Genomic DNA, 13,167 nt, shown 5'->3' with positions numbered 1-13,167 from the left:
TCTTTATTTTACTTTTTTCTTTAAATGACTCCTTTCTGCTCTCATCTTCCTTATTTTTCTAACGTCATCTCCTTTTTGTCCACTTCCTAATTTTCACTTTTTCCTATTTATTTTAATAATATTATTAAACTTCCTCTTGTTTTTCTCTTGCTACCCTCCCCAGGGGCTGTAAGTCAGAGAACTTGAACTTGACCCAGAGCATGGCCAGACACATCAGCTATACCCCACATCACGTTTCTTTAAAATAAAATCTGCCAGCACAAGAGGCTTGTAGAGTTTGCTGTAGGATGCATACGCAGGGCTCTGATTTTGCTGTAGGACACATACGCAGGGCTCTGATTTTGCTGTAGGACGCATACGCAGGGTTCTGATTTTGCTGTAGGACGCATACCCAGGGCTCTGATTTTGCTGTAGGACACATACGCAGGGTTCTGATTTTGCTGTAGGACGCATACCCAGGGCTCTGATTTTGCTGTAGGACACATACCCAGGGCTCTGATTTTGCTGTAGGATGCATACCCAGGGCTCTGATTTTGTTTGCTCTTCTGTATTCACATTGTGATTTTATTAGTTGCTAATCAAAGAAAGAGGCTGTCTTTCTAGTCATTGGTAAGCTGGCAAGGAGCAAAAAAACCAAATCCCTGGCAAGCAGCTGGTGAGGAGGTTGTGCTGGAGGAATAAACAAGCATTTGTCTTCCTTTCCACAATTCAGGCTAACTTGCATTCTCTTTACCTGCTGGTTATGACAGAGATTCTGGGAGTTTCTAAGCTAGAAATGAACCTTAAGGAGCAATTAGCAAAGATGCCGCAGCTGCAGAAGCTAATGAACTAACCAGGTTGGGCTCACGAGAGTCTGAAAGGAGACCTACGTTAAGAACCATCTGAATGTTTTTCAATATTCAACCTTCAGCACCCCGGAAGCCCACCCTAGTTCCCTATTTGCCCCAGTACGTGTATCAGTGTTCCCAGTAAAACAGGGGCTCTAGCACAGTGGTTAAGGCCTCTGGAATGAGACTAGGTTTGAATTCCAGCAAAATAACCTCCCAGAGGCTCAGTTACCTTGACTGAAAATAGGTACAATAGGACCCATTGTTAAACTGGATGATCCAAGTCAAACAGTTGGCACGAGTTCTGGTGCTAATAAGTGCTCAAGTGTTGTTATTATCCTTGCCCACTGTTGAGGACGTCCCAAGCCTCAAAAAGAGTTAATGGAGAGCTACATGTGCCCATACTCCTCCCTCCCCCAGGGCGTGGCAGGAAACTGAAGCCCCATACCAGCAAGTGCCCTGCCACCAGCCCCAGCTCCTCCTAACTTTACCTACTGCATAGTGAGCCAGAAATGATTTTAAAGGAAGGTGAGAAAAAGTCTTTTACTGTTGTGATAAACATTTCTCTCTAATATCAGTTATCTACTAATCTTCTACTGTGTAACAAATCAACCGTAAAATGTAATGGCCTCAAACAACAACCTTTTTTTTTTTTCTTGAGACAACATTTTTTTTTTTTTTTTTTTTTTTGAGATGGAGTCTTACTCTGTTGCCCAGGCTGGAGTGCAGTGGCATGATCTTGGCTCATTGCAACCTCCGCCCACTGCGTTCAAGTGATTCTCCTGCCACAACCTCCTGAGTAGCTAAAATTACAGGCACCTGCCACTGTGCTTGACCAATTTTTGTATTTTTAGTAGAGACAGAGTTTCGCCATCTTGGCCAGGCTGGTCTTGAACTCCTGAACTCATGATTCACCTGCCTCAGCCTCCCCAGGTGCCGGGATTACAGGCTTGAGCCACTGTGCCTGGCCGAGATAGTATCTTTCTCTGTCTCCCAGGCTGGAGCTCAGTGGTGCAATCAGAGCTCTCACTGCAGCCTTGATCTCCCGAGCTAAACCCATCCTCTTGCCTTGGCCGCCCAAAGAGCTGGGATTTTAGATGTGAGCCACGGCGTCTGGCCACAACAGTCGTTTTTATTTGCCCATGCCTCTGTGGGTCAGCAATTTGGGTTGGGCTCGGCTGAACAGTTCTGCTGGTCTTGCCTGGGTCAGTTTGCAGGCTGGCTGGGACAATGGCTCTCGGTGGCCTCACACATCTGGCATTTGGTGCTGTCTGTCAGGGCCTCAAGGAGGCCAGCCAGTCTGGGCTTTTCACAGGTGGTGGCATTCCAAGAAGACACACACAGAAGGTCTGGCCTCTTGAAGCTTAGAGTCAGGTCTTAGCCACAATCCACTGCAGGACCCCTCAGCCTCAGAGCATGGGCAAATAGACTCTATCTCTTGATGGGAAACATAGCAAAGTCATACTGCACATGGACATGCATGTAGCAATGGGAGAAATTATTATACTCATCTTTGCAAAGAATCTATGAAAGTCCACCCCTGGCCATAATAAATCATATCACTTTTTCATGAGCAATACTTATTCCCCAAAGGCTTAGCCCATTAGGACATCAGGCTTAGAAGTCCAGGATGTGGAAGCACCGGCTTCTCTGAGGCTCGTGGCCCAGGGCTCTCCGGGCCTACCCAGACGCCAGCCTTTTGCCCCTGGACCCGGCAGCCCAAGCAGGAGCCCTAGGGCTGGGTGCCAGCACTCTCGGCCGCGCCACCGGAGCCGCAAGCCCGAGGCCCCGAGGAGGCGCAGCCCGAGCCCGACCCCCAGCCCCTCCCGACGGGGCCCCTCCTTAGGGGCTTCCTCACGTCCACGTGATTATCAAAGGCAAGGTTGGCTAAAGGAGATCCGAAAGCTTCAGAAGAGCACACACCTCTTGTTAAGGAAGTACCCCTTCAGCCGCCTGGCAAGAGAAATATGTGTTAAATTCACTCGTGGTGTGGACTTCAGTTGGCAAGCCCAGGCCCTATTGGCCCTACAAGAGGCGGCAGAAGCATTTCTAGTTCATCTCTTTGAGGATGCCTATCTCCTCAGCTTACATGCTGGCCGAGTTACTCTCTTCCCAAAGGATGTGCAACTGGCCCGGAGGATCCGGGGCATTGAAGAGGGACTCCGCTGAGCTCCTGTGCCCAGTGTTTCTGTCAGTCTTTCCTGCTCAGCCAGGGGGGATGATGCCAGGGACTCTCTGGAGCCATGACTAGACCCAGTGGAGTCTGCGATGCTGTCTGGACTTTGCTGTCTCTGAACAGTGTGTGCATGTTGCTTTAAACTTATTTTTTTGGAGAAGGAGAAGACTGCATGACTTTCCTCTGTAACACAGGTAATATATGAGACAATCGACATCGTTCCTAAGGCCTGAAAATAATTTTCAGATAAAGAGACTCCAAGGTTGACTTTAGTTTGTGAGTTACTCATGTTTTGAGAATTCTGAAACCATCATATTTGTTGTGGCATGGGAGAAAAGGATATGTACTTATTATTTTAGATCTGTCTGTACTATTTGCATTTTTTACCATATGTACATTTGTACTTTTATTTTATACATAAGAGAAAAAATAAGAGAAGACCACTTTGATCAGTTGCATGGAAGGCTGGGCATATCCAGCATAGACCTCTGCCCTTCAGAGTAGCCTCACCATTAGTGGCAGCATCAAGTGACTCAGTGGCCTGTGCTTGTCAACAGATGTGGAGCTTTTCAGAAGCTTAACTGGGGATGAATAGAAGATCTGTAAGCTTTGATGTTCTGCTTCCTTCTAGTCAATTCCTGTCAAAATCAATTCAGAAATTCTAACTTGTAGAATTTAACATTTTACTCTTGTAAATCATAGAAGATGTATCATATCAGTTCAGGATTTTAAAGTACTTTTTGATGCTTTTACATGTATTTTTGTAGTTTCTTTGTAGAGAGATAATAAAAATCAAAATAATTATTTAAAAAAAAAAAAAAAGAAGTCCAGGATGTGGTCATTCATATTAAATCCAGATATGGATAAGGCTCTTCTGGTAAATCGTAAAAAGTACCACAGCAGGTTTAGAGCCAGGGTGGTGAAGACAACTTGTATTTTTAGTTCACAGGAATCTGCACCATTCTGGCCGGGTGTGGTGGCTCATGCCTGTAACCCCAGTACTTTGGGAGGCCAGGCAGGCAGATTGCCTGAGGTCAGGAGTTCAAGACCAGCCTGACCAACATGGTGAAACCCTATCTCTACTAAAAATACAAAAAATTGGCTGGGTATGATGGCGGGCACCTGTAATCCCAACTATTCAGAAGGCTGAGGCAGGAAAATCATTTGAACCTGGGAGGTGGAGGTTGCAGTGAGCCCAGATCATGCCACAGCACTCCAGCCTGGGTGATGGAGAGACACTCTGTCTCAAAAATAAAAAGAAAGAAAGAAGGAAAGAAAGAAAGAAAGAAAGAGAAAGAAAGAAACAAAGAAGAAAGAAAGAAACAAAGAAAGAAGGAAAGAAGAGAGAGAAAAGAATCTGCACCATTCTGCCCCTAAACATACCATGGCACTCGAAGGACGAGACAGCTGTGGACATTCCCACTCAGAGACTCACAGCAGTCACCGGTCCATGACAATTCTGAAATCTAGCTGGGTGCTTTTTTTTTTTTTTTTTTGAGATCGAATTTCACACTTGTCGCCCAGGTTGGCACAATCTTGGCTCACTGTAATCTCTGCCTCCCACGTTCAAGTGATTCTCCTGCCTCAGCCTCCCAAGTAGCTGGGATTACAGGTGTGTGCCACGACGCCTGGCTAATTTTTGTATTTTTAGTAGAGACAGAGTTTCACCATGTTGACCAGGCTGGTCTCCAACTCCTGACCTCAGGTGATCCACCCACCTCAGCCTCCTGAAGTGCTGGGATTACAGGTGTGAGCCACCATGCCAGGCTGGTGTATGTTTTTAGATCTCTTTACTCTAAGGACAGGGAATTTTCTTTGATTAAGGCCCAGTTTTGCTAACTGGAAGTGGTTTCCTGGTCCACTGCTCTCCTTGACTCTTGGTTCTGCCCTTTGGGCTCTTTCCTCCACTGTCTAATATGTTCTTTCCTTTTCTCTAGGAATAGCCCAGGTTTTCAGCTAAATAGCTTTCTCAACCTGCTTCCTGCTCATGGAAAATTGGGGACACAGAAATGAATTTTCATTTTGAACAAACTCTGTCCCTTTTAGTCCCATGTAATACAGCTCCCTTAAAACTGTATGGATTTCTAGCAAATCAAATTATAGTCCCTTTCTAGGAGGTAGGCCTCTTTTTACAGGTATTGATTGACTTACGACCTATGCAACTTACAACCATTCGACTTTACGACCACAATCACTGGCCACAACTGCTCCGCGTCTGGCAGTGCAAACGTTGCCCAGCTGGGCGTACGACAGTGTGGACCAGCTTCCGGCAGCACTACCATCTCCGCGTGCACCATTTCAACTGTACATATAGCTTACTCAACTTACGATCAAATCGTGTTACGACTGGTCTGCGGTCCCGACCGTGGTCGTAAGCCGAGCACTAGCTGTAGTTTGAGCAATGAGTCAAGCAGCTATAGAAAAATTCCTTTAAGATTTGTGAAGCTCTTATCCAATGAGAGGATCTACTAGGCCTTCTGAGGTATTGATCAAAAGATTTTAAAGCCACATCTTTGATTTTATCTTTTTCTGAAGCCATTTCTTTCTCTGATAATATTTTGCTAACTCAAGAGACTTGGAGATGAAAAATCGTTTTATTTTTCAATTGAGAACTTACCAGACCTTCTAAAGTCCCTTCGAATTCTGCTTGCAAATTGACTAGTCCCTTTTTTAGTTATCTTTCTCTCTCCAAAGCAGAAATCTTCTTATTCAGATCCATAGTTCATTAGGTACATTTTCTATCTTCCAAGCTACTGTAGATGACATTTTGCCAGTTGTACTGTTACTACACAAAACACATTGCATCCAGGCACAGTGGCTCATGCCTATAATCCTAGCACTTGGCCGGGCATGGTGGATCAAGCCTGTAATCCAAGCACTTTGGAGGCCAAGGAGGGTGGATCAACCTGAGGTCAGGAGTTCAAGACCAGCCTGACCAACATGGTGAACTCCCGTCTTAAAATAAATAAATAAATAAAAACAAATAAATTTAAAAGAAAAGAAAAGAAAAAATCCTAGCACTTTGGGAAGCCGAGGTGTGCAGCTCACCTGAGGTCAGGAGTTCGAGACCAACTTGACCAACATGGAGAAACCCCATCTCTACTAAAAATGCAAAATTAGCTGGGCATGGTGGCTCATGCCTCTAATCCCAGCTACTCAGGAGGCTGAGGCAGGAGAATTGCTTGAACTCGGGAGGTGGAGGTTGCAGTGAGCTGAGATCACGCCATTGCACTCCAGCTTCGGCAACAAGAGGAAAACTCTGTCTCAAAACAAAAACAAAACAAAAACAAAACGGATTGCCTTTCCCCTCAGTGTCCTGTAGCAGTTTCCTTACAGAATTTCCAGCGTCCACTAACAATTTCCTTATCATTGGCCGGGCATGGTGGCTGATGTCTGTTATCCCAGCACCTTGGGAGGCTGAAGTGGGGAGATCACCTGAGGTTAGGAGTTTGAGACCAGCCTGGCCAATGTGCTGAAACCCCGTCTCTAATAAAAATACAATAATTAGCTGGACATGATGGTGTGTGTCTGTCATCCCAGCTACTAGGGAGGCTGAGGCAAGAGAATTGCTTGAACCCAGGAGGCAGAGGCTACAGTGAGCCAAGATTGCACCACGGCACTCCAGCCTGGGCAATGAAGCGAGATTCCAAACCAAAAAAAAAAAAAGTCCTTATTAATTTTACAGCTTTTGCCCTCCACCTTTTTCTAAAGCCAATGCCACTTGTTTTAGGTTATTTATGGCAACACCCCACTTCCAGTACCAATTTCTATATCAGTTGTTTATTGCTGTCTAAAAAACCTTCCCGAAATGCAGTGGACTTAAATGATAATGATTTAGCTGGGGGTGGTGGCCTGCACCTATAGTCCCAGCTACTAGGCAGGCTGAGATAGGAGGATCCCTTGAGCCCAGGAGTCAGGGGCCAGCCTGGGCATCATAGTGAGACTCCAACTGTTAAAAAAAAAAAAAAAAACCAAGTAAATAAATAAATACCACTGATTTGCTCATAGTTCAGTGGGTCAGCAATTGGGGATGGCCTCGGTTGGGCAGTTCCCCATTTGCTCTCACCTAGGGTCACTCATGTGACTGTAGTCAGGTGTCAGGTAGGCTGGGACTGGCTAAGCCCATGGCCTCACTCACATGCCTGGGACTGGTGTTGGCCATCAACTAGGCCTCTCTTTCCATATACTCTCTCATCCTCAAGGAGGCTAGCCTGGACTTCTTCAGAACAGCAGCATGGCAAGAGGGCAAGAGTGGAACCTGTACAGCATCTTGAGGCCTAGGCTCAGAAATCATATAGTATAATTTTTGCTACATTCTACTGGTCAATGTTAGACATACGTTGGTCCACAGGTAGAGTTAAGGAAATAGACTTCACCTTTCAATGGGAGGAGGGGTGAGGTCATATTAAAAACGGGTTTATGGGCCAGGCACAGTGGCTCACGCTTGTAATCCCAGCACTTTGGGAGGCTGAGGTGGGAGGCAAGGTCAGGAGTTCAAGACCAGTGTGACCAATATGTTGAAACCCCATTTCTGCTAAAAGTTAGTCAGGCGGGCCAGACACAGTGGCTTATGCCTGTAATCCCAGCACTTTGGGAGGCTGAGGCAGGTGGATCACGAGGTCAAGAGATCGTGACCATCCTGGCCAACATGGTGAAACCCCGTCTCTTAAAAAAAAAAAAAAAAAGTTAGTCAGGCATGGTGACACACACCTGTAATCCCAGCTACTTGGGAGGCTGAGACAGGAGTATCACTTGAACCCGGGAGGAGGAGGTTGCAGTGAGCCAAGATTGGGCCACTCCGCTCCAGCCTGGCAACAAAGCAAGCCTCTATGTCAAAACAAACAAACAACAACAAAACGTGCATATGAACAGGAATGAGAAGAATTATCTCAGTCAATTTTCAAACAATCTACTGTAACCATAGTTGTGAACATGATATTCAAAGCCTATCCCCCCACAATTCTGTATGTCACAAAAATATTATTCCTTCTCACATTTTTTCCATTTTTAAAAGTGTGGTAAAATAAACATAACAAAATTCACCATACGTCTTCATAGCTATTAAACTATTAATACCTTATTAGTGTAATTAGTGCACATCATCAGTATAATGCTTAGTATACCACTATCTGAGCTTCTTCCATCCCACCCCCTTATTTAATTACCCATTGGCTGCCAAGGCTAAAAGCATTCGGTCATCCACTTAAAGCCCAAATCCTTCTGTGTCTCTCCTTATTCCGCGCCTTTCTCAGAAGAAAGGTGAGGCTTTGCTGTAGTAAATTCCCCTGTTGACACTCCTATTTTTCCTAAGACTCTAAACACATAAGTCACTGTTTAACTTCCTGGGTATTATACTTTGCCATCTGAAGTCTTAGTCACTTCTAGCATCTTGGGAATAAAGTTGAGAGCAGGTAAGAAATCCCTGACCTCCAGCTGAGCCTTTGGCTTAGTTAAAAAGAAAACCAGTCATTCCCTTACTGCTCATTGTCTTTTCCATTTGAGTTAGAACATGAGTATTTTGCTGTACTCAAGAAGTGCTTCAGCATTTCATGGGTATTCCGATAAAGTTGCTCAGGCGGCCAGGCATGGTAGTTCACTCCTGTGTTTCCAGCACTTTGGGAGGTCTAGGTGGGCTGATCACTTGAGGTTGGGAGTTTGAGACCAGCCTTATGAACATGGAGAAATCCCATCTCTACTAAAAATACAAAATTAACCGGGCATGGTGGCACATGCCAATATTCCCAGCTACTCGGGAGGCTGAAGCAGGAGAATCACTTGAACCTGGGAGGCAGAGGTTGTGGTGAGCTGAGATCGCACCATTGCACTCCAGCCTGGGCAACAAGAGCGAAGCTCCATCTCAAAACAAAAAACAAGGCCGGGTGCGGGGGCTCAAGCCTGTAATCCCAGCACTTTGGGAGGCCGAGGCGGGTGAATCACGAGGTCAAGAGATCGAGACCATCCTGGTCAACATGGTGAAACCCCGTCTCTACTAAAAATACAAAACATTAGCTGGGCATGGCGGTGCGTGCCTGTAATCCCAGCTACTCAGGAGGCTGAGGCAGGAGAATTGCCTGAACCCAGGAGGCGGAGGTTGCGGTGAGCCGAGATCGCGCCATTGCACTCCAGCCTGGGTAACATGAGTGAAACTCCGTCTCAAAAAAAAAAACAAAAAACAAAAACAAAAGACAGAATTTCTCAGTTAAGCAACTTTTCATATAGCTGGTTTACACTGTGAAGCCATTTTCTTAAGCTGTTAAAAATAAATTATTATCATTAAAAATATGTATTTAAAAGTCCTCTTTCATACAGATGAAATAACCTCAAGCTTTGGAAGTGACCAGAAATTAGCTAGGAAATTTGGAACATGGCGAGGGAACAATGAAGACGTTTTCTAATTTGACTATAAATTAAACTATTTTGCAATTTTCCTCCAAAACAAAAACAGAAACAACCCCCAAAATACTTTCCACCTCGAACACCTTCAGTAATGCTATTTTTCTTTGCACCCTGACTGTCCTTGGTCCACATTCCTAGCTACTTTTTATGTTCCAAATGTCTGTTTACTTCCAGAAGAAACAAACAAAAGGAAACACCGAAGGGCACCTCTTTCAACATTGACCTTCAGTGAACATTTTGACTCATTTAGTTTGTCCTCTCCTTATTAAGAACCAACAGGATACTCAAAATCTGTAAAGGGCTGTGGAGGAGGCAACAGGAGTGAGAACCACTTGGGAACAGCTCTGTGTCACTTTCAACAAGCAGTCTCACAACTGTACAAAGCAAAGCAACTTTGTCCTTGGTAGTTGCTGAGTTTGCATCTAACGTTCCCAGGCTGCAGCACTCCTGTTTGTACGATGTGTAAGACGCAACACAGTGAATGAGTAAAGTTGGGCCCAGGAGCCTGAATGCCTGGGTTTGAATCTGGCATCACCATTTATCAGCTGTATAACTTTGGGCAAGTTACCTAACTTCTCCTAGGTCTCAGTTTCTTCATCTGTAAAATGGGAATAAAAGGAGATCCTCTCTTTTTGAGATATAGTGAGGACTAAATGATTGGAAGCATGCTTGCTACTCAGAAATATTATATATGTTTAAGAAATTAAGAATAAGGCTGGGTGTAACGGCTCATATCTATAATTGCAGCACTTCGGAAGGCTGAGGCTGGAGAATTGCTTGAGCCAGGAGTTTGAGACCAGCCTGGGCAACATAGTCAGATCTCATGTCTACAAAAGAGGAAGAAGAAGAAGGAGAAGGAGAAGGAGAAGAAGGAATTAAAAGCAGGCAGGGCATGGCGTCTCAAACCTGTAATCCCAGCACTTTGGGAGGCCAAGGAGGGCAGATCACTTGAGCTCAGGAGTTCAAGACCAGCCTGGCTAACATAGTGAAACACCATCTCTACTAAAAATACAAAAATTAGCTGGACATAGTGGTATGGGCCAGTAATCCCAAATACTTGGGAGGCTGAGGAAAGAGAATCCCTTGAACCTACGAGGCAGAGGTTGCTGTGAGCTGGAATTGCATCACTGCACTCCAGCCTGGGAGACAGAGTGAGACTCTGTCCACCCCCCGCTCCCCCCAAAAAATGAATAAATAACAAACTTCTCTGATGGATCTGTGCATACAGAGAGAACATTTATACATTAAGCTGGTCACGGTGGCTCATGCCTGTAATCCCAGCACTTTGCGAGGCCAAGGCGGGTGGATCACCTGAGGTCAGGAGTTCAAGACCAGCCTGACTAACATGGTGAAACCCTGTCTTAAAAAAAAAATTTAAAAAGTGAGAAGTTTATCTGGCTCCTACAAATGTCACTATGACAATCAGCAAGTGATAGCCATTGATAATATAACAGTAATTAACCCCAAAATTTCTGGAAGTTTTCTGGAGGACCAAAGAAATGACAAGAAAAATCTTGGTCTGGAATATTCCAGAAGATACATTCCGAGGCCGAAAAGGTGACTCGAAGGAAGCCTGAACTTTCCATATCCCAAAACTTCTTTGGTCAAGGGTCCCATTTTTGGCTTTGCCACAGAGTCCCTGGGAAAATCATCTGCCTTATTTTGGGTCCTGGTTTCCTTGTTTAAAAATAGATCTTATGATATAATGTTTTCAGGCAAGAAAAAAAATTGAAAAAACAAAGCAAAACAAAGCAAGTAAAAATGGAGAGGTTACCGTGAAGGTCCTCTTTACATTTGAGATGCTTGGGGAAGGCCTCCAGTGGAACTGGTTTCAGCCAGGTCATCCATCCATTCACTACCAGAAAGGAAACCAAACAGAGCCGAGATAAGAAATTCCCTTTCAACAAATATCTTGTTATTATGCTGATTTTCAGCCACTTAATCAGTCTAAAAGCAAATCCCATTTCAATGGAATTTATAAAAGGATTAGGAAATGGAAAAAAGAGGGATATGTTAGCAAACTCATTCATTCAATTTAAACCCATTTCCCTCCATCCTTTACTTTTTGATTTTTCCGCTTAACCGAAGAGGGTGGAGAGAACAAACAATTCACTGGGTCGCATGCTTGTATTTTAGGTTTCTCTATTCATATCTGGCTGTGTAACTGACCTGCTTTTGAGGGGCTCATTTCTTCGGTTATAACACTGAAGGGGCATAAATAAAGAATCTCTTTAGCTGTGGCCTCCCTTGATGTTTCAAAAACAAGAAAAACCTAAGTTAGGGCAGAATACAAAGATGCTTTAAGACTCAGTCCGGAAAAAGGACACGTGTCACTTGGACTGGCAGTAGTGGCTCTGGGCTTGATAGCTAAGGCTGTTTTCTGCTTTGCTCTCTTGTTTTATTTTTGTAGGTTACTTCTAGTTCCAAATAATTAAACTGTGTCAAATAAAATTCCACTCAATCTTTTTTTTTTTTTTTGAGACGGAGTTTCACTCTGTTGTCCAGGCTGGAGTGCAGTGGTGTGATCTTGGCTCACTATAACCTCTGCCTCCTGGGTTCAAGGGATTCTCCTGCCTCAGCCTCCCGAGTAGCTGGGATTTCAGGTGCCTGCCACCATGCCTGGCTAATTTTTTAAATTTTTAGTAGAGACTGATTTCACCATGTTGGCCAGGCTGGTCTCAAACCCCTGACCTCTGGTGATCCACCTACCCTGGCCTTCCAAAGTGCTGGGATTACAGGCGTGAGCCACAGTGCCTGGTCAGGATTCCACTCAATCTGATTAGCATTTAGAGGAGTTCTTTTGACTTCTTTCCTCCTAGATTGAGTAGATTAAATATATTAAACAGTGTTGTTGTCTATTATCAAATGGCTACCTCCAAATCTCTGCCTTTGGTTGTAGCCCAATTTGTCCCAACTCTGGATCAAGTCCTCCTGTATGACAGTAAGGCATTTTGAAAGGGATGATGTCTAGGTTTTCATCTTCAACTTTTTGTTTTAACCTTGGAGAATTTGAGAAGGTAGGGCGTTAATTAATTTTACAGTAGACAGACATTTGTGTAGCCCCTCATAATGTTGAAGCACCCTCACAGGCACAAAATAAATGCATTCTTGTGACAGCTCTCTGAGGTCTGTCCTATTAGCATCCTTCTTGTTTTATTTTTTACTTTTGAGCCAGGGTGTCACTCTGTCACCCAGGCTGTGGAATGCAAGGGCACCATCATGGCTCACGGTAGCCTTGAACTCCTAGGCTCAAGCGATCCTTCTGCCTCAGCCTCCTGAGTACCTGGGATTACAGGTGTGTGGCACCACACCCGGCTCGTACTTCTTTTTCTGATAACTTATTTGTGTGTGCTTTGTAATTTTCAAACTGCAGTTTTAATTCTCTCAGCAAATTTGCAATTTTAGTGTTATCATCATGATTTAAAAATGAATAAGCTGGGTGTGGTGGCTCGTGCCTGCAATCCCAGCACTTCGGGAAGTCAGGTGGGAGAACTGTTTGAGGCCTAAGCTGGAGACCAGCCTGAGCAACATAGCAAGATCCTGCTTCCCCCACAAGAAAACAGATTGAGCACGGCTCCCACTGAGCCCAGGTGTTGAGGCTGCCGTGAGCCATGATTGTGCCACAAACTCCAGCCTGAGCAACAGAGCAACACCTTGTCTAAAAATAAAAAAGGAATGGAGATTTGATGTTTCAGTGGCTTCCCTGAGTCTTCCTGCTTGCTGAAGTCTGCCCACTGTGGACCCATGCTCATACAGTGGAGAGTACAG

The 13,167-nt window shown here is 44.7% G+C and overlaps 1 pseudogene across 1 annotated transcript; it reads left to right on the top strand.

Moving 5' to 3' along the window:
* Nucleotides 1-287: 287 nt before the first annotated feature.
* LOC116561341 lies at nucleotides 288-3,807 on the top strand (annotated as a pseudogene). Its single transcript, XR_004273399.1, has 2 exons — nucleotides 288-314; nucleotides 2,427-3,807. The product of XR_004273399.1 is annotated as a histone H3-like centromeric protein A pseudogene (transcript).
* The last annotated feature ends 9,360 nt before the right edge of the window (nucleotides 3,808-13,167 follow it).

This window comes from Sapajus apella, unplaced genomic scaffold (genome assembly GCF_009761245.1).
Source record: "Sapajus apella isolate SASKATOON/1434 unplaced genomic scaffold, GSC_monkey_1.0 scaffold29, whole genome shotgun sequence".
NCBI lineage: Eukaryota > Metazoa > Chordata > Mammalia > Primates > Cebidae > Sapajus > Sapajus apella.
Note: the sequence above shows the minus strand (reverse complement) of the source record. Positions and strands in the feature narration are given on the sequence as shown.